This window comes from Notamacropus eugenii, chromosome 5 (assembly GCF_028372415.1).
Source record: "Notamacropus eugenii isolate mMacEug1 chromosome 5, mMacEug1.pri_v2, whole genome shotgun sequence".
In the NCBI taxonomy this organism is placed as follows: Eukaryota; Metazoa; Chordata; class Mammalia; order Diprotodontia; family Macropodidae; genus Notamacropus; species Notamacropus eugenii.
In genome coordinates, this window is record NC_092876.1 from 144,618,257 (window position 1) to 144,625,014 (window position 6,758).

General features: G+C 41.9%; 1 pseudogene; it reads right to left on the reverse strand.

The window, feature by feature from the left end:
• Window positions 1-1,469: 1,469 nt before the first annotated feature.
• On the reverse strand, window positions 1,470-2,616 carry LOC140505310 (PDZ domain-containing protein GIPC1 pseudogene; annotated as a pseudogene).
• Between the last annotated feature and the right edge of the window lie 4,142 nt (window positions 2,617-6,758).

Consider the following 6,758-nt stretch of genomic DNA (forward strand, 5'->3'; position numbering starts at 1 on the left):
AAGTGACTGAAAGATCATTGGACTTGGAGTCACAGGATCATAGAATCTTCAGAGATGGAAGGGAGTACAGAGGATGTCTATCTAGTCTAACCCACACCTGAGCAAGAATCCCCTTTCCAGTATCCTCAATAAATGGTCTTAGGATTCTTTGAAGACTTTCCCTTGAAAACTCATCACGGTCCAATGACTCCATTTCCACTTTGTTTAGCTCTAATTTTTAGGAAATTAGTCCTCCTGTCAACCCTACATTTCTCTCTTTGCAGCTTCCACTTGTTGGTCATACTGCTCTGGGGCCAAGCAGAATAAGTCATTATATGAATTCCTGAAATACCTGAAGAAAACTACTCCATATTCTTGCATCTTCTCTTTTCCAGGCTAAACATCTTCAGTTCCTTCATCTGATTCTCATGTATCTTGATTTCAAGACTTTTTTTTTTTATCATTCTGGGTCTTCTCCTCTGGTTGTGGGGTCTCCAGCTTATCACTGTTCTTTCAAAAAAGTGGTGAAGACATAGATTTGAATTTTACCTTTTACTAGTTATGTAACTTGAAGCCAGTTATGTTTATTCTCCAGGTTTTGGTTTTCTCATCTGTAAAATGGGGAGTACAGGGTATTTTGTAATTTCTAAGGTTCCTTAAAATGTGAAATTTCTGTCATTTACAAAGGGAGTTGAAAACACAGGATTAGATTTCAGGTGAAATGAGGTAAAAAAGCACATAGGGGTTGAAATCATAAGAGTGGATTAGTTTTTTTTCTTCAAGTGATCTCTTTATGTTAAAGACAACTCAAATTTAACGCCCCCCCCCCCCCCATTAAGTTCTGCCTCACCCCCTCAAAGTCAGTGAGGGCAGTTAGGGACCCATGGGGACACCTACGGGAAGTCAGTCCTAGGACAGGTGATAAAATCACATCAGTCAAGTTCAAATACAGAAGTAACAGGTCTGGGGAGTCTCATAGTGGTGATGGTGACATTATTGCGTTGCTGGACTGAGAGCAGGGGGAGGGGGGAATGTGGCTGTCTGGTAGGGGTCATAGTCTTCCCTTTGAAACAAAGCTGGGTGCCTCAGGGAGGGAAGGGGGGCCAGTTTGGCAGCTGAAAAAGTAGAGGCAGAAAGAAGGAGGAGGCTTACTCGCTCTCCCTCCCCCAATCTAGACACTGAGGTAGGTGGGAAGAGGAGGAGGAGGACTCTCTAGGGACTCCAGCCAGGCTGAGGAGGAGGGGCTATACTGATTGCATGGAGAGCACCAAGGGTCAGGCCTTTTCCCTCCTACTCTGGCTGTGTGGGGAGTGTTGGATTCCAGTGGTGATAATGGTGGTGAGGGCCTGGGGGCATGGATCCTTGGCTCAGATTTTCTCTCTGACCCCTCCTCCCTCTCTCTCTGAACCCCCAAAGACCTCTTCAGTGCTCTCTCCCCTAAACAACAATGATGGTGCTGGGATGGGCCCCAAGTGTCTGGCCTTCCAGACTCTTTGCTCCCAAGACCCCATAGCCCTGACTCATGTTAACTCAGTCCCACATTTCCTCAGTCAGTCCAATCTGAGTCCTAGTAGCATCCCACTTTGGTATCTCTAATTGCTCCCCGCACATTGAAGACAAACTTGTCAGGGAAGGCAAAGTCACCTAGTCATTTATCTAAAGCCTCTGCCTATTCCTCTGGGTTCTGCTTGTCCCTGCCCAGCTCTACCATGGTGGCTGCCAGCTCCTTGTCCTGGATGCCCATGTAATTCTCTGGGAGGTCATCCACCTTCTCAATAGCCTTCTCCTCCAATGCTGAAGGCAGTTCCTCCACTATAGCTGGACCCTGAGAACAGAGGCAAAGGGTCCCCCTGCTAGGGCCAAGTTGGGGTTTTGAGCCAGGGAAGGCCCCTGCTGACTTCTGACTCATCATGTCAAAGTATTTCCGGGGCTCTGTAAGCTTGAGGGTGAAGGTGCGGTCTCTTGGCAGGTCCTTGAGCATCTTGGCCACCTCCTTGTGCCTGTAGCCCAGCAGGTTCTGCCCATTGATGGATTCTATCATATCATTTACACTGATCACTTGGATCCGGTCAATGACACTCCCCTCCTTGATCTGCTTGATAAACACATAGCCAGCTCCATTGTCAGGGGTGGTCAGCTTCAGGGCCTCCTCTGACTTTCATACTTCCACCTCCTTGCCCTGGCCTTTGATATGGGCTAAGATGAAGTGCTCCAGTCCTATCTGGCCTCCAAGCAGCTTCTCCTTTTTCCACTTTGTGTGTGTTGAGAGTGTAGAACATTACTTCAGCAGGGGGCAGGTGGAAGTCCTCGGCAGTTTTGCCATACAATTCCTTCACATTTGTGAAGCCTTCAATTCCAGGCTTCCATGGGTCAGCTGAATATGGAACAGCAGTTGGGGAGAAGAGATGGGGATGGGGGTGGTAGGCCCACGTGGGGCCTCCATCCCCTATCCCCACTCAGTGGCTCCCTCTCTCCCACACCCAGCCCACCCCATCCAGGTTCTGACTCTTCATTTTCCGCTAGGGCTGGTGCCTTCTTTTGATGGTCAAATCCCAGAGGTATGGGAGGTGATGGAGAGGGGGCTTCCAGGAGATCTGCATTCACTGCCTCCTGAAAGCATAGTCTCTCCCTGGTTTAGTTTTTATACAGAGAGAGTACAGGCTAAAAAGCAGAGGGTCGATAACAGTCTTGGAAGGATATACATTACTGGGAGGAAGAAAAGGGGACAGTCATAGAGATAGCTAGGATCTAAAGCAGAAAATTAGTCTAGGTTTTACAATGGAGAAGAGTGGTTGAAGGTCAGACATAAAGAGTCTAAGGAGATTGAGAACTTTCAGGCATGTTGCTCTACTACTTAGGAAATGTCAACACAAGAATGGTGAAATGAAGAGGGGAGCCACTGTCCAATGACTGCCGTTATTGTAGATAAGTTAAATGAATCATTCAGGTCACAAGCAATATATTTCTTCAGAAGATGAATCTGATGTATAATTGTCTCAACACTTTATTTAGATATGCTTCAATCAGTAGGTATCAACACTTCTCTCTCTCTTATAAAGGGATAAGGAAATGATTCTCCCCTGGGATTTATCTTCTTTCAGATGCATAGTGAGGACCAATTCTCTAACGTTAGTGATTATAGAATCACATATTGGGAGGCCATCCAGCCTGTAGCTGAACAAGAATCTCTTCTGTATCGTACTTGACAGTCTCTTCTGTATTGTACTTGACAAGGGGTTATCTGACCATTGTTTGAAGAGTAACCCATTGCACTTTTGGATAATTATTAGGACATTTTTCTTATACTTGGCCTAAATTAACCTCTTTCTATCTTCCATCCATTACACCTACTTATGCCCTCTGGGACCCAAACATAGCCAGAGAAATTCCAGGTGACATCCTTTTACCTACCTGAAGACTGCTATTGTATTGGCCCAAAGTAAAGAGCAAATAAATTTGGATTTTTAGAGGACCTGAGTTCAAATTCCATCTCTGCCATTTACTGCTTATGTGACTTTGGATAAACGATTTAACTGATGAAAACCTCAGTTTCCTCATTTGTAAAAATGAATAGGGGTGGTAGACTAGATGATCTCCTAGGTTCCTTCCCAGTCTAAATATGTGATACTGTGATCCAGGTTAAATATTGGTAGTTCATTCAACTGACTCTCATAGGATATTTGAGTTCAGTGTTCTTTGGCATTCTGACTCTTGTCCTCTGAACACTGTCTACCTTAGAAAGTCTAATACTTCTGGATAACTTTTTGGGCAGAATTTTGTCTCCTCAAGAGAAGTATGGAACAATTTGGGAGCAACTCCCACGTATCTTTTTTCACAAGGCAGGTTGTTCTGCCAGGGAAGTTGGAAGAAGGATATAACAATAATGGGTGGGATACAGAGAATGTTGGCCCTGTATAAAGTTGGAGGTGCTCCCACAGTGGTACTGTGGACTAAATGTCATGAAGGGATGCAGCCAGTATGGGTTAAGAGGTGGCCAAAACCAACAGTGTGGTCTCCAGAGAACTTTGGAACCAGGAAGCAAGTGCTCTCTTGTATTGGCACATGGCATACTAGTACTTTGTACCCATACATAAGCATGAGCTTCTGCAAAGTAGGTCCTGAGATTCAAACAAGGAACAACCTTGGGCTAATCATCAGTGTTGCCACTGTGACCGGTTCCTATGTAGTCACCAGTGCCTCAGGTCCCCTTGATCTTCTGGGGATAACCTTCATTCTCTAACTCTTAGGTAGAACTCTTAGGTAATATGATTATTATTGTTTTTTATAAGGATGCTAAGTCTCTTCAAGGTCCAAGAGTTAATGATTCTAGCTAGCATAATGAGTATGTGTTGTTAAGATTCAAATCTTCTACTGTTATGTGCATTTCCTTCTCACAGTGCACTGTTCTTTGTCAAATTGTTGAGAGATCCATGTTAAAAGGGAAGCAAGGTCATCAAATCCTTCTACTTAAGATGAATGTCTGTCACATTAGGAGGGTTCTTACTCTCTTTTAAATTATTTTTAGTATTGAATTTATACATGACACATCATTGAAATATAATATGGTCTTGTTTGTGGCACCAAAGACAGTGAATAACTTTGTATGTATAAAAAATATTGATAGAAAAAGCTTATGTATTGTAAAATACCTTGACCCCCCAAAACTTGGCTATATTACAGATATATTAGTAGTATAGCACTGTGAAAGGTAGATAATATTAATAACCCAAACAATCACAATAAAATATTTAATAAGGAAAGAACAGCACACTAAATATTTTATTTATTCTTAGATTTCTCAAGGTACTCTCAATGCTTAGGTCCTTGAACACACATATATGCATCTAAGTACCCTGATTCTATTTTTGTCATTGTGGGAATGTTTGTGGTTCACTAGCTAGAATGTTTTAGAATGAGTGCTCCTAGCAAAGCAATCTAATTGCCATTTCACAATAGATCAGCAGTACTGTACATAATGAGGTAGCGTGGCCGATCTAGACATTTTCAATATCAGCAGTCTCAATGTCTCCCCTAGAATGTCGTTAAAATTGGAATCAGGAGGTTTATCAGTTAGCTGGAAAGCAAAAAAAATATTGTTAAGAGGTTCAGTGATTTCTGATGGTACATTTTCTGTGCTTGCCTAGTGACACCATGTTTCTCATGCAATGCTTATTGACAAAATGGGTGACCTTCATTGATACTTACACATCCTCTCTATCTTCCTGTGAGTCATTAGTAATTGCTTGGCAGTTAGCTGCTGTGGCTAACCTAGCTATGAATGTGTCATTTTCATTCATTTGGAAACCAAGGAGGTGTGCTTTACCCCAAGTACTGAATGTTAATAAAGTTCAAGCTATTTTGCACCAAAATGAAGAGACATTTCCAGTTTTTGCAAAATGTAACAGCCTCTCTAAACCTGGGTGTAAGACACTTGGAGCACGTTAAAGTGGTTTTTTGCATAGACCTGTATACAGGATGGCTTTGACCAGCAGGGAGTTATGGTAGTCAAACAATAAAGAATGAGATAACTTCATTTTTGTGTCCGGGAAAATATGGGCTTTGCCACCTGGAGGAAATATAGGCTATCAAATATCTATCTGAAATGGTGAATTGTCTTCAGAGGTGAGATGGCATTAAATAGGTCTGCCTTTTCAGTGAATGATCTTGTTCATAGGGTCATATTACTAAAAATCACACTTAAATGAGTAGGGGAAAAGTGCTATGGTCCAAATGGGGAAAAAAAGTGCCTGTACCGTGACTCTAAAAATGTAAGAGCCAAAAAGAGAGGGACAGTGTGCCTGACTGTTCTGAAGTTGTAGATTGGTGAGTTTCAACTAATAAAAGCCAATTTGTAGCTTGGTGATGGTTTCTGGAGACTGGAGTCATATTAGGTTGGAGCCATTGCAGTTTTGCTTAAAGGCACTAAAATTTTGAGTGTGCTAATCACATTTACACTCTTTTTATAACATAAAACAACTGTGCTTTGTATCGAGTTGGCAAAAATGATTACCACATAATTAGTTAAAATGGGAAGCTTCTAGATATAGTTCATTTCCTTCCCTTCCTGCAGCCACACTCCAGTTAATTTCCTGTACAGACATCCAGTGCTATCTCACTACTACCACCGGTGGTTTCCCTGTGTCCCCTTTTCTTCTCTTCTCCCCAAATGAATTGCTCTCTAAAGTCACAATTGCTGTGTAAAGCTCTGATGGTAACTGTCCCTGTCTTCTTCACTCAATGCCTACATTTCCCCTGCAAGTACTCTGATATAAATGCTTATTAGTGTAGAGGAACAGAGTCTTTAAGAATTGGAAGGAGGAACAAAGGAAAATAGAAAAATAACTCTGATACAATTTGGAGTCAGAAGGGACCAGGTTTCAGTCTCAGATCTGTTATCTATATGATTTAGGCAAGTCACATAATTTCCAGGGCATCAGTTTCCTCATTTGTAAAATGAGAGCATTAGATGAGATGTTTTCTGATATTACTTTTAGTTCTAAATCTATAATTATATATGGCTTGCCTTTCTGAATGGCCATTACCTCTTATAGTAAGAGCAGGGAAAGCCTTAGCCAACTCCCCCCCTTTTTAATGGCTTAAACTTAAAAAAAAAAGAACAAATATTTATTTTCTCTCCTTCCCAGATCTGTTTGCTTCTTCCCATTCCCATTAAAAAATAAATAAAAAACAAAAGTCTCATTAAAAGTGTACACAATCAAGCAAAACAAATTCTCCTAGTGGTTACAACCAAACGAAAATATGTGTCTATCTTTGCTTTG